Raw genomic sequence first — 25836 nt, forward strand, 5'->3', positions numbered from 1 at the left:
AGCACAGCATCTTGCTGGAACCTGGATGCAAGGAAGAATTCTCACTTCCTTGATTTTCCTCAGTAGGTCTTCCCACCTCACTGATTTTTGCTGATGAGTGAATTGGCTTCCTGGTTGTCAGAGGTGTTTTTATTTCCTTTTGATTCCCCTTACTTAATTTTCTAAACTGGTGTATTTTTTAATGGTGACCACAATGGATTTCTACTTTGAGTCAACATCATTAGTCCACTTCCCCAGTATAGGATTACTGACTTTACCGAGAAACTCCTTGCTTCCTTCTCATGACGGGAATTTTTCTGACCATTTTTAATGCTGCTTTTCTCATACGGTATGAGTAGTCTATACCCCTAGATGAGTACTGCCTAAATTCTGATACTTTTTCAAAGGAGTCAAGGAGAGGTACTACCTATTGAGCACCTATCGTACTGGATGCCTTTTTCCTTGTAGCAATCCTCTGTGACAAAAACAACAAAAGTAATAACTAGCCTCTATTGAGTACTTACTGTGCCTGGCACTGTGCTAAGCTCTGTACATCTGTTTGGTTGTTTGTTGTCCTGGCCCCATCGAGGAAGAGTGATCACTTCCATGTTAGAAGTGAGGGAACGTGCAGAGACCATTACGTGAACTGTTTAAGGCCAGCGATGGTGAAGCTAGGATCTGACCCTCACTCTGATTCATTCCACGTCCATTTTGTTATGCCTGTATTATTTCCCGTATTTTGTAATACAGTAATTTAGTGTGCCTGCTTTTCTTTCCAGAAGAAATATATCATTATTTATAGTTATCATACTCTGACCCATAACATGTGGTTGTCCTGGGACTGTTAGAGCTAAAAAAGACATTGGAAAGAACATCTAGTCTGATACTCTCATTTTATGATCAGGAAACAGAAGTTCAGAGGAATTAAGTGACTTGCTGAAGGCCTTGCAGTGAGCTGGACAGAACCCCAAACACTTGTTTTCCAAATTCTTATTCTGGTTTTTGTTTGCTCATTTGTCTTCACAAAAATTTTTAGGGTCTATAGTATGAACCCAATTTGCCAGTCCTGAAAATTTTAATTTATAATGTTCTGTGTATCACCATTTTTTAACCTTTCTGTTTCAATAGTGAAACCCAACGTTCTCTAAATAACAGTGTAAAAACTGAATTATAAGTCCTCAACTAAAAATTCAGAAACTGAAAAAAATATGTACAAATGGAGTATCACTTTTCAAAAGTAAATGAAAAGTAACTTTGCTATTATCAGAAGACTGATGAGGGACTCCCCTGGTGGCGCAGTGGTTAAGAAACCGCCTGCCAATGCAGGGGACACGAGTTCGATCCCTCGTCTGGGAAGATCCTAATGCCTTGGAGCAACTAAAGCCAGGCACCACAACTACTGAAGCCCACGCGCCACAACCACTGAAGCCCGCATGCCTAGAGCCCGTGCTCCACAACAAGAGAAGCCACCGCAGTGAGAAGCCCGTGCACCGCAACAAAGAGTAGCCCCCGCTCGCCACAACTAGAGAAAGCCCGTGCACAGCAACAAAGACGCAACGCAGCCAAAAAAAAAAAAAAAGTTACTTTTGGCCAAGGAGGCATTAATTAGAAGACTGATGAAATCTAGAATATTTTTAAATGAACAGTTCTTAGGCTTTAAAAGAAAACCTTTATTACTATTATATTTATAGCCATATAATTGCCCTATGAATACATTCATGGAATGAATTATGGTACCTGCTGTGATCTATAAAGCAAGACATAAAGTGTGGCAAGATGTACTTAACTTTGCTGATGGAATGCCAATTCCCCTACCTCCAACAGTAATACGCTTGATTAGAATGGCTTATTAACCATAGATCAGAAAGCTAACATGTACAGCAACTAAAGTGTACTAATAGTGAATTAATATCCATTAGTAGTTCAGGCTTTATTTCCAAGTATGCTGCTATTTCTACCACATCATTATCAGGCAATAATTGCTACATCAGAGAAAACAGTGGGGCTACTCCATACCTCTTGCCATTCCCGAGGGTAAATATGCCATAAGGAATTTAATAAGGGACAAAAGGATTAAGTTCAGAAGAAAAATAGCTCATCGAAAACAAAAAGGATATGCAAAGGACCACACATTTTCAAAGTAGCATCTGGTTTATTATTCAGTGTTGCTCAGGCATGATATTAGAATTCTTACATGCCAAGAGCCAGAAAACTCAAAGGTAAAGTTAAGAGCCAGCTGCTAAATTCAGATTATCATGTGCCTGGTAACAGGAGCAGTAGAAAAGTGGTTTCACTACCAACCCATCACTTGTCTACATGTCTGTCTATCCATTTGCTGTATACTGTGGGTAGTTGTATGAGCATTTGTATGTATGGCATTCCAGTATTTAGTCAGTTCTACCTTTGAGAATAATGACAAAACAGCAGTTATGCTACTATATATATGACTGCTTACATTTATAAAAGTTTTGTTGAATCCATTAGGAAATATCCAAAGCAATTTTTTTCATGAATATGCCATATTTTTTTTTCCTTTTGGAAACTGTTGTAATTTGTCTCTCAGGAAAGTAACAAAACGTTATATTTCTATGGATATCTGTGCCATTTTCTGGAGATGTTAATAACCAAAAATAATTGCAAGACTTTATAAGAACAGTACAGTGTCCTAACAATGTAGCCAAATACAGAGTCATGTGGTCTAAAGTTTTAGAGAAACCACAATCCTAAAATGTCACTTATTTGGCTTAATTATAGATATTGAAGAGGATCTCAGTGTAAAGTAGCGTCTGAACTAGAAAAAAATTAAGTCATGAACTTTTAACTTTCTGGGAAAAGACATATATTAGATGATAACTCCCAACCTGAGCTTCCCACCACAAAATCTATACCTGCCCATCCACAGCTCCTCCCACCTGTCCTCACCTTCCCTGCTGTCACAATAGAAGAAAGATCACACCTCCTATCTAAAGCCAACTTCTTCCATGCGCCCTATGAATCCCATCTCCAATCCCCTCCTGTGGAAATTGGCACTAGTGATTATCTCCTCTCTCCACTGTGTATTCTCAAACTCATTCCCTACAAACAATTCTCCCCCTCAGCGTTCCCTTTCAACAGCGTTTAACTATGCCTAAGACACTTTTATCTTAGAACACACACACACACACACACACACACACACACACACACACACACACAGCACTCTCTTATTCCACTGTCCTTCACAGCCAAGCTTTGTGAGCCCTGCTATCTTGATTTTCTCATTTCCCATTCACTTGCTTCCTTTTAGAAAATGTATTAGAATATTTCAAGTCTGTCCATGCTTCCCAAGCTGCTCCAATCTGAATCCCACTCTGCCTAAATATTCTTGCTGAGGTGACCAATGACCTTCGCGTTGCTATTCCAATGGCCGTGTTCACTCTGTGTCTTGTCTGACATCTCAGTATCCAACACAGGCAGGTAGTCTCCTCCCCTGGCAGATATGCCACCCTCCTCTCCTGTTTCTTTTCCATCTTCTCTACTCTTCCCTCCGTCTCCTTTAGCATCTCTTCTCATCTCTTCCTCCTCTACTCATGTTTATTTTTTTTAATTTTTATTGAAATATAGTTGATTTACAATCAACTATAGTTTCAGGAATATAGCAGAGTGATTCAGTTATACATACATTTGTATAACTATTCTTTTTTAGATCCTTTTCCATTATAGGTTATTACAAGATAATTGAGTATAGTTCCCTGTGCTATACAGTAGGTCCTTGTTGTTTATCTCTTTTACATATTGTAGTGTGTATGTTTTAATCCCTAACTCCTAATTTATCCCCCTCCTTCCCCTTTGTTTTCTATGTCTGTGAGTCATCTCTATTTTGTAAATAAGTTCATTTGTATCTTTTTTTTCCAGATTCCACATATAAGTGATATCATATGGTATTTGTCTTTCTCTGTCTGACTTACTTCACTTAGTATGATAATCTCTAGGTTCATCCATGTTGCTGCAAATGGCATTATTTCATTCTTTCTTATGGCTAATGGTCCATTGTATATATTTACCACATCTTCTTTATCCATTCATCTGTCGATGGACATTTAGGTTGTTGCCATGTCTTGGCTATTGTAAATAGTGCTGCAATGAACATTGGGGTGCATGTATCTTTTCGAATTATAGTTTTCTCCAGATATACCCAGGAGTGGGATTGCAGAATCATATGGTAACTCTACTTTCAGTTTTTTCAGGAACCTCCATACTGTTTTCCGTAGTGGCTGCACCAATTTACATTCCCACCAACAGCGTAGGATGGTTCCCTTTTCTCCACACCCTCTCCAGCATTTATTATTTTCTACTCATATTTAAATGATGGAAGTTCTCAGGGAAGTGTTTGAAGCATTCCTCTTTTCTCTTTCACAACACTCACATCCTCAGCAATCTTGAGCACTGCTATGAGTCATGTACCACTTGTGCACAGATAACTCCCAGCATATATAACACAGCCCAAACCAACATTCTGAAATGCAGAACCATATAACCAATTGACAGTTTAACATCTCCACTTAGATATGGCACAGACAACTGAAACTCAACATGTCTAAGTCTGAATTCATTTTCCCAGCTAAACCTCCTTTCTGCCAGTGTTTCCTTTTGAAAAGTGCATCACATACTCCTTGTTGCTCCTGCCAGAAACCAGGGAACTAGCTTGGACTAAAACACACACAACAGCAAACCAATTGTTCAACATTATTTAGTGAGTGTATTAGTCTCCTAGAGCCGCCATAACAAATTATCACAAACTTGGCTTAAAACAACAGAAATTTATTCTCTCTTAGTTGCGGAAGCGAGATGTCTGAAATCAAGGTGTCAACAAGGCCATCCTCCCTTTGAAAGCTTCAGGTTGTTATTGGTTGAGTTGCATCTTCCTACCTCTTCCAGCTTCTGGTGGTCCCAGGCATTCCTTGGCTTGTGGCTCTATAACTAATCCTGCCTCTGTCTTCACATGGTCTTCCCCTTTGTCTCTTATAAGAACACAGTCATTGATGGGCTTCCTTGGTGGCGCAGTGGTTGAGGGCCTGCCTGCCCATGCAGGGGGACGAGGGTTGGTGCCCCGGTCTGGGAAGATCCCACATGCCGCGGAGCGGCTGGGCCCGTGAGCCATGGCTGCTGAGCCTGCGCGTCTGGAGCCTGCGCTGCGCAACGGGAGAGGCCGTGGCGGTGAGAGGCCCGCGTACCGCAAAAAAAAAAAAAAAAAAAAAAACAGAGTCATTGGATTTAGGACCCACTCTAAATCCAGGATGATTTCATCTCCAAATCCTTAACTAATCACACCTCAAAAACCCTGTTTCTGAATAAGGTCACACTCTGAAGTTCTGAATGGACATGAATTTCTGGGGATACTATGAAACTTACTACCAGGGGAATGGAGAGGAACAAATTTCATAACTCAAAAAATATAGATAGGAACATATTCACTTATTAATTCACTTCCACTGGCCAAAGCAAGAAAATGTTTTGGGGGGAAAATGACAAAACCCCCTTCTCACGTTTCTTCAGTTTTAGTTCTCCTCAGCTGTTTTGTTTTCCTTTGCTCCAAACTTAATGATTTATTATTTTGGTAGATGACAAAATATTTAAATTCTTATAATTAAACAAACAAACAACATGTTCCAGTAAATAGTATTAGGCCTAGCTGGTTTAAAGATTTTAAAACTGGATCTAAGGGCTAATTTTCAACTGACTGCTCTGAAAATAGGTTCAGAAAGAGGCTGCAGTAGGAGAGAACATTTCTATTTTTCATTTTCCACTCACGGGCACTGTATATAGTGGGCTGTGTTTATGGTTTGCTAAGTTACCCAGTGGAGTTGTAATGCGTTTGAAAGATCAGCATTCTGACAGCTGTCCTGCTGGTCTTCCCAGGAACCTTGTCGGTCCGAGGTCATCCTTGACATCATCTTCCCCCTCATACCCTACATCCAATCAACTCCACTGATTCTACCTTCTGCATATCTTTCCAATCCATCTACTCCTCTCCACCTTCGCTACCAGAACCCTAGTCCAAGCCATCATCTTTGTCCGCTTGAACAACCTCAATTGTTTCCTAACTGACCTCCCCAGATAAATCTTTCACAAAGCAACAGCAGAAACTTTTCTAAATGCAAGATTGATCATTTCACTCATCTGTTTCAGGATCATCCCACTCCTTTATTTTAGAGGCTAAACTCTTTACCAAGGCCCTCATGGCACACTGCCTTCCGGACCCCACAAAACTCTGTAGCTTCATCTCTGACTACACACATTTTACAAAGCTGTGTTCCTTGATGGTATCAATCTCTCTCTGACCTACCTCAGGGCCTTCACACATGCTACTCCCTTTGCCTGGTATATTGCTTAAGAATTTAAAAGCACAGGCTTTGTACTGCATTTGACATCCTGTTCTGTTTATGAGCTGTGTGGCCTTTTGTCAGTCTCTGAACTTCTCTAAGCCTCGCTTTCTGCATTAAAAAAAAAAAAAATGTGAATGAAAGTAACATTCCCAAAATTGGTGCAGGGATCAAACACGAAAATGGATTTAAAATTTTTTCCAAATTACATAGTACTATATAAATCCTAGTTATAATTAATACCATTATTCTAACAGCAATATCCAGTTGAAGGCCTTGAATCTCACTTTAAAGTACAACTTAAGGACAGTGTTAAGTTGACAGATGTATATCAATATGTAAGTGCTTGCAGAAGACTTTTTTTTAAAATTGCTCTAAAATTGATTGTGTTCTACATATATGCCTATTATAATAATTTGTCAAGCATGCATTTTTCAGCCTTTTTTGAAACAAATTCCAAATTAACAGAATCCAAATTAAAGTTTTGTCATATAAGGGAAAATGGGATGATTCCCTATACAGTTTTGTGTGCAATAGGGTGACCAATTTATTTTATCTTCTTTGGCCTGAGACTTTCATAGTCTTAGCACCAAAATGTTCCATATCCTGAGGACCCCTCGGTTAGTTAATCACCCCAGCATACAACTAATGTTCTTGATGTTCCTTCCACCTGCAAGAAAATCCTTTCCATGCCTCATCCAAGGCTCCCATTCCTTCCTGATTGTATATGCAGGGCTCCCTAATGCACATGAAAATGGCGGAGTCAGGGGAGGGGGAATATTGCCTGGCTTTGTCTCTTGCAAAGCCTTGACAGTGAGAGTGATGCTAGTGGCTTAAGAATGTGGCCTTGGAGAGTTGTGAGTAAACGATATGATCTGAGAGCAAACCCTGGCTTCTGTAGCAACCAGAGGGGCCAAGATGGCATCCTACTCTGTGGGAGCAAATATTCAGGGTGAGGAATGGGGACTTCCCCACCCCCAGGGATACGTGGGGATATCCCAGTGGATTCTTGCAGTTGAGCAGGCCAGGCCTGTGAGTTACAGCTCTTTCAAGTCTTGGTCACCCCAGAGATGTTAAGAAGTGCAGATTAAGGCTGTGTTGTACTTGTTCTGCTGGACACTGCTGTGCTGCTCACTAGCCATCAGGCATCTCATGAATGGTGGGTGCTAAGGATCTCACCAGGGGAGAAACATGGGCTTAAGAAAGCAGAAGTGTTGCCCATGCCACAAAATCACCATCCTAAAGTTTGGCCCAGAACAGGGCAGAAGCAAGGTCCATTGATCCAATGGCCACCACGAGAGCTGGAGCAGAAGCCTGCCATGGAAGTCCTTAGGGGAAAGACAACCTCCCACCGGTGTCACACTCATTCATGAGTCTTCATTCCCTGCCTGTCCAGAACCCAAAGCATGTATAACTCTGGTTGGTGCTCAGCCTTCTCAGTTCTCCCCACAGCCATCTGCTAAATACTTACTATCACCTCCGAGACCCAGAATCACCATCTTTCCAACTCCTGCCCTCTTCCCAATGGCTTCCCTCTCCTGGGTGGCATCTCCTCTTATTTATTTAGAATTTTATTTTGTTAATTTTTTATACAGCAGGTTCTTGTTAGTCATCAATTTTATACACATCAGTGTATACATGTCAATCCCAATCTCCCAATTCATCACACCACCCCCACCCCCACCCCCCCACCCCACCCCCACCGCTTTCCCCCCTCGGTGTCCATACGTTTGTTCTCTACATCTTTGTCTCTATTTCTGCCCTGCAAAGGCATCTCCTCTTTGATAAAATGAAGTTTCTCCCCTTACATCTGCCCTTTTAAGGGAAGGCACCTCAGTGATTGGCTGGTGATTTCCCGTCTCCATTCATGTTATGACCTATTGTTAATTCATCTCCTAAAGAAAAAAAGCAGCCGTCAGTGCACTATCTGGCTATGTGTCCCTTTTGGTAGGGCTCACATGGTACCTTAAGTAAATTATTGATAGAAACACTGGGAACATGGCTATAAGGAACACATAAAAATGAATCCCAGATTTTTATAACAGAAGGACCATACTGTTGTCATGGTTTTTTTGTAGCAAGACATGGGATTCTTCTGCTCTTTCTGCTCATAAACACCCTAGGTTGGGGTCCAAGTACTAATTTTCTTTACACTGAAATACCCCAGGAGGAATGAGTCGTGTCCTGGCAGGGCTGTGGGGTCATTGACTCAAAGGCGACAATGCCATTGTCCTGGATTCTTACATTTTGTCAGGACTCAGCAGCAATTAATCTGATGCTATCTGTGGCTGCTGGTTGCTTGTTTGCCTTAGTCCACAGCTTGAGCCATCCTTTTGTTTATTTTGGTTCTTTTAAAAAGGCCCTCTTTGTGGTCTTAGGCACTGTGAGTAGATGGAGTGAAACCAGAAGTTAATGTGTAAAGTTTTTCATCTTCAGAGAGTTTCGTTTCAAACTAACTCTGGGTCACATGTGCAGGGACTTGAGTTTTTGTTTGGATAGAACGCTTCAGCTTGGAGAGAAAGAACAGGAAGTGGTACATTCCAGCCCCCAGGCAGCAGCTTCTGCTTGTCAAGCCTTTCTGGACAAGAAGGTCATAGACATTTAGTAAGGGCAGCTCTGGGAAGTAATTTACAAATTATGCTAAGAGCAACAACAAAAAAAGGTTTATTATTAAACTAGGAATGATATGAGCACACTAGCAGAAACAAGGTTGTAAAATGAGTTTCCTCCAATCCAAGTATCAGGAGACTATGCCAGTTAAACAGAGAGACACTTTATGTGGGAGGGAAACCAAAGCCAGAATTGGAATCATCCTCCCGCAAATCAGTGTCCCTTGGGCAGGGCCACGGAGAAGGAGCACTAACAACTGCTGCCCAGGCTGTGAAAGCGGGCAGCCAGAAGACAGAAGCAAACGCTGCTTTTAAGGACACAGTGAAACACAGTCAGGTTTCAGCCATGAAGCAACCATGGCGGGCAAAAGCAGCTATCAGAAAGTTTGTGCTTTCTGCATAAGGAATCAGACAAAGAAGCCAAAAAGCATGGCTGCAGCTAGTACAGATGTAACCTGACAAATACATGCGTTCAGGTTACAGAAAATGACTGATGACCTTCTAGACTTTCCTGAAGCCTGGTATAAACAATTTCTTGGTATTAAGAAACCGTTTCCTGTTTCTTTTATTCCATCTCTAAGGAGTTCCCAGCAAACAATTTATGTCATTCCTTTACTGGCGAGGACACACTGTATGGGCCTGGCTGAACCATGGATTGCTGTTCTCATGAGCCCTGACCCCTTTCCTGAATTTAGAAGAGGCAGTGCCAGCACTGGGGAAGAGACTCAAATACCATCTAGTGTCATGATGATGAGTTTGTGGTTAATTTAGCATGGCCCAATTTCTCAGCTGGGTCAGATTATATAACCAGACTGTCAATATCTTCCAAGAGAAAAGATGGTGGATAACGTACTTTCTCATTGTAAGCAAACTTCATCATCCTAAAGCTCCATAAAGAATCTGCACGTACCTGAATCATACTAACCAGGCCAAGAAATCATTCACAGGGTAAAAATGGTAACTGTCAAGTTTATTCCAAATCCCAGCTGCTTGGGAAGTTAATGAACTCTTATCTGATGTTCGGAGAAGAAGGAGAAGGAGGAGAAATAAACCTGTGAAATGAGACCATTTGTGGACTGAAAATTACCCAGGTTGCCCTTATTATGCTCAAAAGATGGTAGCCAATTTTTTTTTTAACTTTATTTATTTATTGGCTGCGTTGGCTCTTCATTGCTGTGCGTGGGCTTTCTCTAGTTGTGGTGAGCGGGGGCTACTCTTCATTGCAATGTGTGGGCTTCTCACTGCAGTGGCTTCTCTTGTTGCAGAGCATGGCCTCTAGATGCGCAGGCTTCAGTAGTTGTGGCACATGGGCTCAGTTGTTGTGGCTCGTGGGCTCTAGAGCGCAGGCTTAGCAGTTGTGGTGCACGGGCTTAGTTGCTCCGTGGCATGTGGGATCTTCCCAGACCAGGACTCGAACCTGTGTCCCCTGAATTGGCAGGCAGATTCTTAACCACTGTGCCACCAGGGAAGCCCGGTAGCCAATTCTTTAAGCCCCACAGCCTCCATCTAGCCTCTCAGCACATTGCTTTGTTATTAGCAATGCCATTTGTGTTTGAGCTAGGAGGAAATCCAACGTCAAATGAAAGGGGCTTCTCCTTTTTATGAATTAGCCTTTCTTTTGCCATGCCATCAAAAAAGTGAGTACACTGCTTATTTCCCAAATCTTTTCCAGGCTGGCAGTGAATAATTCAAGTAAATCACTGGACGCCTTTATCTCTGAGTGACTCATGCTACTGAGAGCTGGCTTTATGGGTTTGAACCCAGCTAAGTTCTCACCGCCTCCTTTGGCTTTTATATAGCACAGCTTGGTGTACGTGAATTCAAAAGCCGTTCTTAAGCTGTACAACTTGTTATTATTATATCCCATAAAATTGTATTTGCCTACTTGATTGGATCTAAGTATTAAGCTGATATGATATTTTCTTGGCAATCTGAAATATAATCCTGACACAATTCTAGAAGGGTGTGACACTATGGTATGTCCCATAATAAAGAACATATGTTTTATTTTTAAAAAGGAAATGACATAGCTCATTTCTCATCTTCTCTGATTTTTTTAAAGATTATAATATGTAGGAGAGTGCAGTTAATCACATTTTAATCTAATATTTTAGAAGATAATCTTACACACCCAAAGATGAACTTCAGAAAATGGCAAAGAAGGGATTTAGCCAGATGTTTTAATTAAAGTGATGAAATCCAAAATACTTTCTCAAATATGGTAAAACCATCTCTGCCCTTATTAGAAAAGAAAAACAATTGAATTTCATATTGAGAGTGTGTATCTCCTTTTATTAGAGAGATTTAAGGATTTGGAACCTTCAGGTTGGAGTTCCTAATTAGCAATATTTGTCTCTAATTCAAGACTTGCTTCCTCCGAGTGACTTTCTGAAGAGGTAAGCAACCTACAGACTTTAAAATTACACAGAATTTTTAAATGGTCTTAAAGAGAAATGTCATTTTTAAGTAGTTTTCTTCATATGTTTGATAAAATCATGTTTCATGAGTAGGCATGCAATGTGAAGTTAGTACTCCTCTAATCCTTTCATTTCAAAGATCAAAATCAAGTTCGACTGAAGAGCCATAAAGACAAGTGCTATCAACTTGTTAAGCTGTCGTCACAAACATAGGGACTAACTAACCTGAACAGGTTATGTGACCCATGAAAGCAAGAGATATTTCTCATCCTTCCTTGTGAATAAAAATACTGCTGTAGCTCATATCTTAAATAACAAGTAACAAATACTAACATTTAATTATTGCTGACATTTGTCAAGTTCTGGCATTTGAGCCTCCGATAGTAATAAATGTACTCATCACTCAAGAATTTGAAATGACACATCCACTGCTTTCAATACATAGCTTATTAAAGCTAAAAACATCCAAAATAGCTGTAAGAGTCAAATTAAACAAGCTATATTTTAGCAAAAAGAACAAGGAGTTTTAGAGTACCTAAACTGAGACAAAAACAGACTGATGTTTCAAGTTCAGGTACTTACCAACTGTAAAACCTCAAGACAGTTACTTATGCCCCGTGAGCTTAGTTTCCACACATTAAAAATCAGATAATGGATCTTATTTCAGAATGTTATCGTGCAGGCTAAGTAAGAGAACATATATAAAGCATTTACTACATTCTTGATATAGTAGAACTCTCTTCTTGTATAACCCCAACATTGTTGTTAATGAGAACTTCACTATACTGGTGGATGTTTTCAAACTAAGTATCCTTATAAAATAGAAATAAATTGCTTCTGGTAATACAATGATTCAGATAGGAGAGCTAATGAAAAGTCGTCATGATTGGCATCACATCATTCAAAGATCTCCAGAAATGAGAAGACGGTGCTTGTGAAATCTTTTGTGCTACTGTTACCTCTTAGGGCTGTGAAACAACGAATTCACTGTCCTGCTTTTCTTATTCTCTATCTTCTTTGCATAATCTAGACTTTAATGACCTAAAGTAACCATGTTAGTGTTGGGGGCTGTACAAGATTAAACAGATGCACTAATGAGAAAAAAGAAAATAACGTGAGATGACAACATTTTAGTCACTGAGGTTCTGCAAAACAGGATGTTCTTTCCACACCACCTCTTCCTCTCATTCACTGAGGATGACGAGTTAGAGTACTTTGGTGCTTGGCAACTTTATCATCCCAGAAGGAACTTGGCATTCCATGAACTAGAGATGTGTGTTGAGCTTGCTTTCTTTGTGTTCCCCCTTCCCACCCCAGGGGTTTCCAGGGTGCTGGCAGAGAACATACAACTTTTTACAAAAGTATAACTTAAAGCCATTGTGAGAAGAAAGAGTTAAAGCTTCCAAGAGCTATTATTATAAAGTTTCATTAAAGGAGCTGTAATTGTTAAGGTATTTTAAATACATAGCACTTGGGAAGAAATCATAAAGAACTGAAAGATCTAGCAATGATAAATCAAGAGATACTGGTACCTAAGAGTCTTAGGTGAGGCAAACTTCAATATCCAATCAACACAACCTTCATGCAATCAACATTTGCTAAGTAGCTATTATGTGCAAGGTACTACAGAAGCCACATGGAATACACTAGTATGGAACTGTCTTAAGAGTCTATAGCGGTGGACACAGACACATTAAAGATTAATGATTTTGTAATGCAGTAAAACACAGTCACATTTGTGGACATAGTGTTATAGGATCACTAAGGGAGGGTGCATAATCTTGTTTGGGAGTTATTGGAGAAGGATTCCTGGTAGCTGTAACACTGGATCTGAGTCTTAAAGGAGTTAGCCACTGGTAAAAAAGGAAGGAAATGTCATTCCAAGAATGTGAGCCCATATGAAAAAGTCTTAGAGGTGAAATACAGCATGTGCAGGGAACAAAAACTAGTCAATATAGAAGCTTAGAGTATGACAGAGGGTGGTGAGAAAGAAGAGCAGGATGCAATTTGTGGAGGATATTATTTTCATATTAAGAATCTTTTTTTTAAATTGAAGTACAGTTGATTTACAATGTTGTGTTAATTTCAGGTGCACAGCAAAGTAGCTTATATATATATATATATATATATATATAATTTTTCAGATTCTTTTCCCTTATAAGTTATTATAAAATATTGAGTATAGTTCTCTGTGCTATACAGTAGGTATATCTGTTGGCTATCTATTTTTTATTTAGTAGTGTGTATATGTTAATCCCAAACTCCTAATTTATCACTCCCTGCCCCTTTCCCCTTTGGTAACCATAAGTTTGTTTTCTATGTCTGTGGATCTATCTCCATTTTGTATATAAGTTCATTTGTATTATTTTTTTTTTAGATTCCACATATCCGTAATATCATATGATACTTGTTTTTCTCTCTCTGACTTACTTCACTTAGTATGATAATCTCTAGGTCCATTCATGTTGCTGCAAATGGCATTATTTCATTCTTTTTATGACTAATATTCCATTGTATATACATATACATACCACATCTTTATCAATTCATCTGTCAATGGACATTTAGGTTGATTCCATGTCTCAGCTATTGTGAATAGTGCTGCAATGAACATTGAGGTGCATGTGTCTTTTCAAATTATGGTTTCCTCTGGATATATGCGCAGGAGTGGGATTGCTGGATCATATGGCAGCTCTATTTTTAGTTTTTTTCAGGAACCTCCATACTGATTTCCATAGTGGCTGCACCAATTTACATTCCCACCAACAGTATAGGAAGGTTCCCTTTTCTCCACACCCTCTCCAGCACTTATTATTTTTAGACTTTTTGATGATGGCCATTCTGACCGGTGTGAGGTGGTAACTCATTGTAGTTTTGATTTGCATTTCTCTAATAATTACAATGCTGAGCATCTTTTCATGTGCCTGTTGGCATCTGTATGTCTTCTTTGGAGAAATGTTCTCTTTAGATTTTCTGCCTAATTTTTGATTGGGTTGTTTTTTTTAAATATTGAGTTATATAAGCCATTTGTATATTGTTGGAAATTAAGCCCTTGTTCGTTGTTTTGTTTGCAAATATTTTCTCCCATTCCATAGGTTGTCTTTTTGTTTTGTTTATGGTTTCCTTTGTTGTGCAAAAGCTTTTAAGTTTAATTAGGTCCCATTTGTTTATTTTTGCTTTTGTTTCCATTACTCTAGGGGATGGATCCAAAAAAATATTGCTGTGATTTATGTCAAAGAGTGTTCTGCCTATGTTTTCCTCTAGGAATTTTATAGTATCTGGTCTTACATTTAGTTCTTTAATCCATTTTGAGCTTATTTTTATATATGGTGTTAGAGAATGTTCCAATTTCATTCTTTTACATGTAGCTGTCCAGTCTTCCCAGCACTGCTCACTGAAGAGACTATCTTTTCTCCATTGCATATTCTTGCCTCCTTTGACGTAGATTAATTGACCATTCGTTTATTTCCTCTCCTAGAGGAAAACATAGGCAGAACACTCCTTGACATAAATCATAGCAATATCTTTTTGGATCCATCTCTTAGAGTAATGGAAATATTTTCATAAATTAAGAATCTTAAATGCAAACCTATAGGGCCTATAGGATAGTTAGACAATGAAGAGTTGAAGAGATTTAAGCAAGGGAGTAACAGGGGTCAAATTTGCATTTTACTTCAGATAAGATTTATTATACTTCAGGTAGTATTGTGGAGGATAGATTTGAGAAGGAGAAACAATTAGTTGTAGAAAGAACAATTAGAATAACTCTTGCATTAATCCAAGCAAGAGGACTTACCTGGTGGCGCAGTGGTTGAGAATCCACCTGCCAATGCAGGGGACACGGGTTCGAACCCTGGTCTGGGAGGATCCCACCTGCCGTGGAGCAACTAAGCCCATATGCCACAACTGCTGAGCCTGCGCTCTAGAGCCCGTGAGCCACAACTACTGAGCCCACATGCTACAACTACTGAAGCCCGTGTGCCTGGAGCCTGTGCTGCATGGCAAGAGAAGCCACTGCAACGAGAGGCCCACGTGCCACAACGAACAGTAGCCCCTGCTGGCCACAATTAGAGAAAGCCTGTGCGCAGCAACGAAGACCCAACGCAGCCAAAAATAAAATAAATAAATAATCCAAGCAAGAGATGACAAAGACTAGAACTAAGGTCAAGATAGGAATGGAGGAAAGGGATTTATTCAAGAACTATTTGGAGGCAAATCTAGCCAGTCTAGACAACTGATAGAGTAAGGGATGTAAAGTGAAATTCTGGATTTCTAATTTGGGTAAATGGTGAAGACACTAAAGGAAAAAGAATACACTAAGAGGAGACAATGAAAGAGGAAAGACAAAAATTCAAGAGTCAATTCCGTTTGAGAGGCCAATGAACTATGTAGGTGGCAACAAAAAACAGGAAACTGGATGTGCAAATCCAAATCTTGAATGAGAGTTGAGACTGGAGAGAGAGAGAAAGAGAGAGAGTCATTAGCAAAAGGTATCTGTTCAATCAAAATGGGGAATTTTACTCAGGTGAAACATATAGAGTGAGAAAAGCAGCTTACAAAGGACATAACCCAGGGCTATGGCAACATTTGTTTTTGTGGATGGAGGAAGAGGTGCCAGAAAAGAGATGGTCAGAATGTTACAAGACTAGCTAGAGGGATATAGCCTCATGGATCTTACGGGAGAAGAGAGCTTCATGAAGTAAAGAATGATCCACAGCACCAAATGCAGTAGGGGCTCAGCAAGATAAGGACTGACAGCATCCACTGGATGTAGCAATCAGTACCACATGGGTGACATTGGGGAGAGCAGAAGCATCAAAGTGATGAAAGAGCATGTCAGATGAAGAGGGCTGAGAAGTCATGGGAAGGAAGCAAGTGGAGAAACTTCTTCAGAGAAGTATAAATCCATGATGGTACCACAGAAAAACTGAGAGGAAAGTGGGTTTTTGCCTACTGGTCGTAAAAAAAAAAAAAAAAAAAAAAACAGGAAAATAAATGGGATTCACTTGAGCACATTCATAGATTGAGAGGAACACAGAAAGATCCATTTCCTTTGATAAGTAACATCAAAGATATGACAGACTAATAAAATCTGAAAGCATTCAAAAAATTCGTTTAAAACCATATTTCTTCCCCACTAAATCTTTCATCTATATGCCTAGCGACCTTCAATTTGGACCGATTGTACTTCTCCTGACTTTTGCAGCCAACATTTCTGCTGGCCCTGCTAATAAGCCATGAATGCAAGCAACATAATGGAGAAGGAAATACGAGGGGGAAAACAAGGCCCTGAAAAATTCAGACTGGAAAATCACCTTCTGAAGGGGTCCAGGTTGGCTGGTCAGACACTGAGTAATGCCAAGTTGGCTGTGCTCCTCTGAAATGTATCCAAACTACAGTCTCAAATGCTAAACGCTGCAGAACCCAAAAAAGTCATATGCTATAACATATGGGCTTGGTCCACTTAAAGGGTTATTATTTTCCAGAGAGAGGCTGTGGTATCTGTAAGTGGTGGCATGAAAGCAATTACTTAATTATCTTATTTCCCAGCAGAAGATGACAACTAACAATTACCGTTTGGCTGCATACCCTTCTCTGTGAAGACCCGGGGTGGTGAAATCAAAGGTGTTCTGAGAACACTCCTGGGCATGTTGTACTGACTTCGGCGAGCCCAAGAGCTCTGCCTAGTTTCAGGTGGCAGACTCCTCTTGATTATTACTGCGATGGTAATATGAGGACAAAATCAACACAGAAAGTAAAATTCGCTTTTGCTGCTTATTGGTTATTTCACATTTTGCATAATAATTGAAAAATAAACCCTAAGGACTTCTTGTATTTTGGACACAGCCTTGAAGTAGAGAATTTTTTATTGGGTTTATCTTTACAAGCTGCCTTAAATTCTTTTGGAGGGAAAGGTAGAATATCCATAAACTTTAAAAAACCCAGTAATGCTCAGTCGTGGACATAGAAATGGATCAGTGACAAATTCAGCAGCAAATCAAAATACAATTAGCAAACTGAAGAGAATATACAATATAAGGCTAGAAATGTTGTTTTCCTGGTGGTTTCTAGAAGGGAGTGGCAGTACTTAGATCTTTTCTTTGATTTTGAAAGATAGTTCAAAAGATGGACAGTGGTAAAAATGAATTTAGATCTAGTGAAGAAGACCTACACTAAATGCATACCAATGAGCACCAATAATGAACCTCTCTGTAGTTTCCTCACCTATTAAACTTCTACCCAAGTATATCAGGGAATTTCACCAGGCGTGCCAGTCTCCCCCCAAAAGCTTGCTCAACTACTATTTAGGCACCCTAATATAGCCTGAAGTTAGCTATGATTTCTAGGAAATCATGATTTACATATAAATCAGCAAGTTCTCTTTACTCAAAACCATCAAGGCAACTAAGAAAAGCCTCCAGATGAGCCTGCTGAGAAACATTCGAGTTGCTTCCTAGACTCTAAGTTGAGATGGAAGCTCCTTCTCTCCTGGGGTCTTGAGCCACTTGTTTCATAGCTGACAATGGTAGCTGAGATCCTGAATAGCTCAATGAAACATTGGACACTTGTCAAAGGTTTCAAAACATCAGCCCTGGGAATGTAATATTTGCTGTTTATAAGTTCTGGGAGGACGCTGCAGCTTCTGATGTTTAGCATTAAAGCTACTTTGTTAAAAACCAAAGGAACTAAAACACTGAGTTTCACAACAAGTCACATTCATCTTTGTTTATAGCCTGGAAAAACTAATCAACAAATATTAACTAAGAAGAAATAATTACATACAATAACTGTAGTTGTTTATTAACACAATAAAAAAATAGGAGCACTGGATTCCTCAGACCTCATTTGTCCCTTTTCTAGAAACCTATATAATATGTCCAAGATAACAAAAGAATTAAATCTAAAATTTATAACACTTAAGCTTAAATTTTAAATATGACTTATAATACTAAAAAAAAACAAAAACCCTATCTTGTCCAGTACTGAGATGGTGAGTTTTGGAAATCAGGGGACATTTTTCTCTGTTCCATTGTTTGGTACGTAGTAGATGCTAAATTAAAACATTTTTAAATCATCAAAAAATCTACAGACAATAAATGCTGGAGAGGGTGTGGAGAAAAGGGAACCCTCTTGCACCGTTAGTGGGAATGTAAATTGATTCAGCCACTATGGAGAACAGTATGGAGGTTCCTTAAAAAACTAAAAATAGAACTGCCATACGACCCAGCAATCCCACTACTGGGCATATACCCTGAGATAACCATAATTTAAAAAGAGTCATGTACCACAATGTTCATTGCAGCTCTATTTACAATAGCCAGGACATGGAAGCAACCTAAGTGTCCATCGACAGATGAATGGATAAAGAAGATGTGGCACATATAGACAATGGAATATTACTCAGCCATAAAAAGAAATGAAATTGAGTTATTTGTAGTGAGGTGGATGGACCTAGAGTCTGTCATACAGAGTGACGTTAAGTCAGAAAGAGAAAAACAAATACCGTATGCTAACACATATATATGGAATCTAAAAAAAAAAAAAATGGTCATGAAGAACCTAGGGGCAAGACGGGAATAAAGACACAGACCTACTAGAGAATGGACTTGAGGATACAGGGAGGGGGAAGGGTAAGCTGGGAGAAAGTGAGAGAGTGGCATGGACATATATACACTACCAAACGTAAGGTAGATAGCTAGTGGGAAGCAGCTGCATAGCACAGGGAGATCAGCTCGGTGCTTTGTGACCGCCTGGAGGGGTGGGATAGGGAGGGTGGGAGGGAGGGAGACGCAAGAGGGAAGAGATATGGGAACATATGTATATGTATAACTGATCCACTTTGTTATAAAGCAGAGACTAACACACCACTGTAAAGCAATTATACTCCAGTAAAGATGTTAAAAAAAAAAAAATTGAAATAGAAATGTCCTTGCCTAAAGTCAGAGAGACCTAGAAAGCAGCAGACCATTAAAAAAAAAAAAAGAAAACAACAGACCATTATTCTTGAAAGTTTTATTTGGGAAGGTAAAAGAAGAGTGGAACATTTTTATGATGATCCTTTCTCTGAAGTGAAGGAAAGAATAAATCTTCAGCTGACTACCTAGAAAAAAAGAAAAAGAGAGAAAATTTCATATTAAAAAAAATCTAGGGCTTCCCTGGTGGCGCAGTGGTTGAGAGCCCGCCTGCCGATGCAGGGGACGCGGGTTCATGCCCCGGTCTGGGAAGATCCCACATGCTGCGGAGCGGCTGCGTCCGTGAGCCATGGCCGCTGAGCCTGCGCGTCCAGAGCCTGTGCTCCGCAACGGGAGAGGCCACAACAGTGAGAGGCCCGCGTACCGCAAAAAAATAATAATAATAATAATAAAATAAAATAAAATAGAACATGACAGATCCTATGAGATTAGGGAACAGAGAAAGCCTGAAGGCCCTGTTAGGTATGTGCCTAAAGGCCTCTTACCATCAACCACCTATGTCTATTATTAAAGACCTGTGCAGACTCTCACAACATTGAAGGGTTTTTTAAAGAACTTCTTTATTATTTGAGAAATACTACTATATTCTTCCACACGTAAAGTAGAAGGAGATTCAAGAATAAAAACCAAGACCTTCAATGGCTTCCCTCGGTATTCTAATTATTTACTATTTGTATAAAGCAATTTTTAATACAAGAAGGCCTTTTGATGCCTTAAAGAAATAGGATGCCTGCAACAATCTTATAATTGTCCATTCAAACTAAAAGACTTTGAGCACAAAACTTCACTGTCTCTAGAGGGGTAAGAAAACCTAGTGATTTCAAAAATATAGGAATATAGTTTTATGTTGCTGCCTAGAAACTATAGATAGAGGGATAATGACATTGTTTTTTTCTCCTCATAGAACTTAAGTTATTTAACTCTATTAATCCTTAACTATCTCATCACCTAAATAGAGATATGTATATCTTCTCCCTCTACTAAACACTTAGAATCAGTTAGATAACCAATTGAAAAGGTGTCATGATATATCCTTTAGAGACATAAAGCCTACGGCTCATTTCTAAAAGGCTTTACTTCTTCCTCCTCTTGGGTGGGCCTGACTTCCTTGAAAACATCAGAAGAGAGGATTAGTTGAATAATCAAGGCAACATAAAAACACTTCATTCCCGCCCTTCCCATTAAGTTGTGACTCATTCTCCAAGTGTTGTACAGTTGCTGCCTCTGGAAGTTTGATGTCACATGCAGATTGCTCAGGGAGCAGATCCAGTATCTTGGACAACACAAGCGTATAAACAGTATAATTGCAGCATTCTTTATGTCGCACCAAAGATACTGCAAAGCTATTCACACAAGGTCTGATGGCATTATGGCTACAATTAGAAAGTAAAACTAACTCTAGTTTAAAATATCACTTCCTAGTAAATATAAACTTTTTCAATAGGGGAAAGTGGTAGATGGGAGAAGGGGTGAGCTTGAGAGGAAAATTCTGTGGAAGGGAAAGCATTTTCTTATGTCATAACACTCACAGATCTGGCTAGCTTCAAATCTTAACCCCTCCCCCCCCGTTATTAATTCTATGGCTTTATCTCCTCTTCTTGCCTCCATTTCCTCATCTCTAAAGTGGATACTCATAATAGCATTGAACCTCAGAGTTGTGAGAAATGAAAGAAATAATGGTTAATGGTATGTTAACCATTAGCAATAACTAAAGACAATAAATAAAGGTAATTTCATTTCATGTTTATGGTGCTCTGTTTAATGAGTACATAGTAAGTACTGGTTATTGTAGATAAGAGGGGACCCACCTGCTTTTTTTGTATTTTGTGTTGTATTGTGTTTTGTGATGTCCGCGCAGCAAAGCTACTTTATTCTAACCTTGATTATGAAGTGCTTAGGGCACCAAGGCCAGTGAAAAGGGAGTACAAAGATGCAAAAGGGAAAACATTGAAAATGAAAAGAAATAGGTCCTTATGAAATTCAGATTAATCCTTGGCCTCAAGGAATCTCAGAAGTGAGAGGGACTCTCATGGCCACGTAAATTAACTCTTCCCTCCTTAACCCTGATGCTGAACTATAGGTTATACCTACCTAGAAATCAAGAAAGCCTCTTTCTAAAGGGCTGTTCTCCCAGATCCATACTTGTGCCAGTGTACAAGTGTACGTATCTGAAAAAATACCATGATTCTCACCTACGTAGGCCTTTTATTGCTCACTGTCAACAAAGAACTAGAAATAAACATTACATGTGGAACCACCTTCACCACGGCTATTTAGTGCCAGCGGTTAAATTAAGGGCAACCCTGACTTTCTGTGCTTTTGGCTTCTAGTTTATACTTTCCACAGGGCAATACTATTATAGCCCTTTCAGAAACACCTCCTGTTAATTCCTGGTAATTAATCTCCAGCTAACGTGGCCTAGGCAAAAATCCCACCCAGGCATCACTTGCAGAAGATCTGGATGAACCATTTGCTGCCAGGTCTGAATGCCTTATCTGATTTCCTACCTGGCATCAAAACACCGTCTCCACGGCCCCGCGTGGCATTATACGTGAGACACACAGACAAGGCTGGTCGGTGGGTGGAAGGATGGGGTGGGGACCGCGCCCCGCAGCCAGGAACAGGCTCGCGCCTTCCCCCCCGCCCCGCCTCCGTCCCGCAACCGCCCCCTTAAATGACCGGCAGCGAATCCACAGGGCGCCTGATTTTCACAGCACCTTGCAGTCAAGCAAACAACTAGGAAGGATAAAGGTTTCAAAGTGCCGAGGCCTGTCTCTGCCCTCTCCTCCCACACAGAGGCTGAAACCGAACCCCGAGCCTTGACATTCCTGGGGGACGCGCCGCACGTGTCGCTCTGTTGCCCGGCCTCCGCCTCACGTGACACGCACATCAGACCCGGCTTTGTGCGAGGCTCCAGGCGCAGCCCCGTGACCTCAGCCCCTTTTCTGCAGGCCCCTGAGCACGCTGTGATCAGAAAACTGGACTGCTAGTCCTGGCAAACAACAGAGGTCACTATTGAAAAGAGCTTGCCTGTCAGCGACTCTAAACTTTAATAAATTTTAAGGGGCTTGACCCTCTCATTCGTCTCTGTCTCGCGGGCTTGAGGGGAAAATGCTGCGACTGTTTTCGTTACAATGCCAAGGCCGTGCTTGCTGCCATCCCTTTTTGATCAGACATACTCGGTACACACTGAACTTTCTCCTCTGCCCTCAAAGTCCCAAGTTGCCAAACCAATGTCTGCAAAGTAGTACAGGGCATGCAATTTTAACCACTAAAGACATAGAAATAGACTATCATATGTTCTACAGTCTACGTAGAAAAAGACATAGTCTCGTTCTATGCATACTTTCAGGATCCTCCCCACCCTACACAGTCCTAAGAAAGTGCTGCCCATCATTTAAAAATGTTTTCATTACTTTAACAAATGACCCCCCCCCCCACATACACACACATGCCCTTTTACCAGCTGTCACCCTCCAGGTTAGCAGTTCTGTATCCAAAGCCAAATTTCTGATATGAAGAAAGTTGTTTTAAGACTTTGACTGACTCACATACAACAATTAAAATAGTTGAAAGATGAAAGACTTACTTTTTTTTTTTTTTTTTTGGCGGTACGCGGGCCTCTCACTGTTGTGGCCTCTTCCGTTGCGGAGCACAGGCTCCGGACGCGCAGGCTCAGCGGCCATGGCTCACGGGCGCAGCCCCTCCGAGGCATGTGGTATCTTCGCGGACCGGGGCACGAACCCGGTGTCCCCTGCGCCGGCAGACGGACTCTCAACCGCTGCGCCACCAGGGAAGCCCAAGACTCTTACTTTAAAATATCATTCCTTAAGATTCCTTAATAGTGCCCACACCCCTCAATCTTGCCCTATGTTGGCTTATAAATACCAAGTTAAAATCCTTGATTGGCTGAAAACGCTTTTAATCCACTTCATGGTCTTCTGAAAGGCCATACTGAAACCCTAATCCCCGTGGGCCGCAACAGTGTCCTTCGCCATCCAGCCCACACAGATTAGACCAGTCTTTGAGAGCACAATCAAGCAAAGCAGGGAAAAGGGATACAATTGCCCCACCTCAATTAGGCAAACTAGATCTTGTAGCTCTTCTTCTCTTTTCTATTTTTCTTTTCTTGCTCATTTGCATAATTGCAGTTCTCTTCTGATTCACTTTGCCGGTGGAGACTTGGCTGCTAGCCCTGTAAATTGCTTTCATATAAATCTGGAAGTCAAGAAGTAAAGCATGTGGCTCTAATTAGCTGTAATTCCAACCTAATTCACTGTTGGACCCAAAGAGGACTTTCTAAAGACAGATAAAATCAGTGCCTATCACTTTAGTATTCGATCCCTAACGAAAAGTTTGGTTGACTGTCCTCCTTCTAGCTGAGATAGAAATAAAGCCTTAATATTCTCATTCAGGGTCACTGGCTGTGTTGTCCTCTTGTGGTGGTAGAAGAATAGACTGAGGTTGGGGACAGGTGGTGAAAGACGATGGGAACAAAACTTCGTTACTGTTACCCAATCAGCCCCTGCCCACCAATAGGAGGTCTGGAAAAGACAGAGAAGCAAAACTCACCTCCAACAGGGAAAATGACGGAGGTGGTGGAGAGAGGTTCAGCATAGCAGAGAGGTGTGTATATTGGCCGACAAACGCACACTCTGATGTATGTTAGTGATCGCTCAATTTGTTTACATGGTAACTCATTTATGCTGCTGCTCTTTGTTCTTGAGTGAAGATAGATCATCCAGCAGAGCAAATCTTTGTTTCTTATGAGCTCATCTGCTCCTGCAGTCTGCGCCATACCTGTAATTATAATTATGGCCCACAGCTTGATATGCTGTAATCCTTTCTAGTGAAACCAATTGTGAGTTCACAGAGTTACTTAGCAAAGAGAGAATGCCTGAATTGATAGAATCAGCTTCATTTGTCCCTTTTATTGGTGATTCTAGCTGTTCTTAGCCTTCTGTTAAGATTCAGGTGATTAACATTCTTCAGTAATATGGAGGCATTCTTACATTTTCAAGGCAACTTTGATGTTACCAAACTGTAACTGGGACACTCCGGACAAGCATAATGAGGCAGGGCTTTCTGAAGAAAATAGCTGATACTGAGAGATAAAAGAATTGGTAAAGTCACACCTCAGGTGTTATATTAATGAAGGAAAGAGAGTCCACATAGAATCACTGGAAGTAAACTCCTAAGAGATGGTGTCAGTAAATCATTACATGTGGACAATTTTGACCACATCTTTCTTACAACATGGGTATATGTTTCAACACTAACAGACTCAGTGTGTTGCTAAAATAATTCTGCAGCATGAATAGTCCACCATTAAGTCGCAGCTGCCTGATAGTTTTTCAGATTCACTGTCATTTAGATGAAAAAATTTAACACAGAACTTTTTTGTTTCAATTATACTGATTCTTAGGACATGCAGGCCTTGTTCTAAAGTAACAGAGTTCCTTTTTTTTTCCTTTCTGAAGAGGCATTGTTTCTCCTTGATATAATGTTCTTTCTAGATACTTGATAAGAAAAGGAATTTGTGATTATGGGTTTATATGCAGTTTGCAGTTATAACCTCTTTTTTCCCCCAGTCTCAGAATAGGAGGAGTGGGTTTTTAAATCCATGTAAAGCAGATAAGACTTTTTTTTCCTCTACAAGGTTTCATTTCTAAAATTTGAGCCCAAATATTACAGCCTTCAATTGGTCTATTGTATTTCAGTCAGACAAAGGATTTAGTCAACTGCAGTGACATTTCAGCTTTTTAATCCTGTTGCAAATTACTGGATGTACCATGAGATTTTTCTCTGTTGTATCAAATAAAATTCAACTTGAGAAAATAGAAGAGATGAAATGGAAACAAGTAAGACTATCTAGGACAATGATAATGAATTTGGTTTATCAGGTCTATGAAAAATGAAAAATGCTTTTGCACAGAACGAGTATGTTTTACAAAATATATATTAATGAAAGAAAAGCTTCTTTTTAGTAAGGAAGAATCCCAGAATTTTACAATTAGCAATCAGCATTGCTTCAAACAGCGGTTCTCAAAGTGTGGTCCCTGGATGAGAAGCATCAGCATCACTTAGGAACTTGTTAGAAATGCACATCCTCAGGACACACTAACGACCTGCCTATTCAGAAACTCTGGGGCTGGAGCCCTGTAATCTGTATTTTAACAAGCCCTTCAAGTGATTCTATTGCCCAATCAAGGTTGAGAACCACTGGCTTAGATCAGTACAGCAGCCTCCTATCCAACCTGCTTATCTCCAGACTTGCTTCCCAAAAATTATTCTCCACATTGTCTCCAGAATGTCCTTTAAAAATACTCATCAATCGGGCTTCCCTGGTGGCGCAGTGGTTGACAGTCCGCCTGCCAATGCAGGGGACACAGGTTCATGCCCAGGTCCGGGAAGATCCCACATGCCGCGGAGCGGCTGGGCCCGTGAGCCATAGCCGCTAAGCCTGTGCGTCTGGAGCCTGTGCTCCGCAACGGGA

At 40.3% G+C, this 25836-nt stretch overlaps 1 long non-coding RNA gene across 2 annotated transcripts in view; it reads left to right on the forward strand.

Annotated features, from left to right (window-relative positions):
* Positions 1-25836, forward strand: part of LOC114896627 — a 136571-nt gene that overhangs the window by 54045 nt on the left and 56690 nt on the right. Inside the window, exon 3 of one of the 2 annotated variants that reach the window (XR_003793851.1) lies at positions 16918-17436. The exons of the other annotated variant lie outside the window; for it this stretch is intronic. This is a non-coding gene — a long non-coding RNA (uncharacterized LOC114896627). Of the gene's footprint in view, positions 1-16917; positions 17437-25836 lie in introns of those variants that run through there. 2 annotated transcript variants of the gene reach the window in all.

This window comes from Monodon monoceros, unplaced genomic scaffold (assembly GCF_005190385.1).
Source record: "Monodon monoceros isolate NGI ecotype Baffin Bay Population unplaced genomic scaffold, NGI_Narwhal_1 Super_Scaffold_16, whole genome shotgun sequence".
Taxonomy (NCBI): domain Eukaryota; kingdom Metazoa; phylum Chordata; class Mammalia; order Artiodactyla; family Monodontidae; genus Monodon; species Monodon monoceros.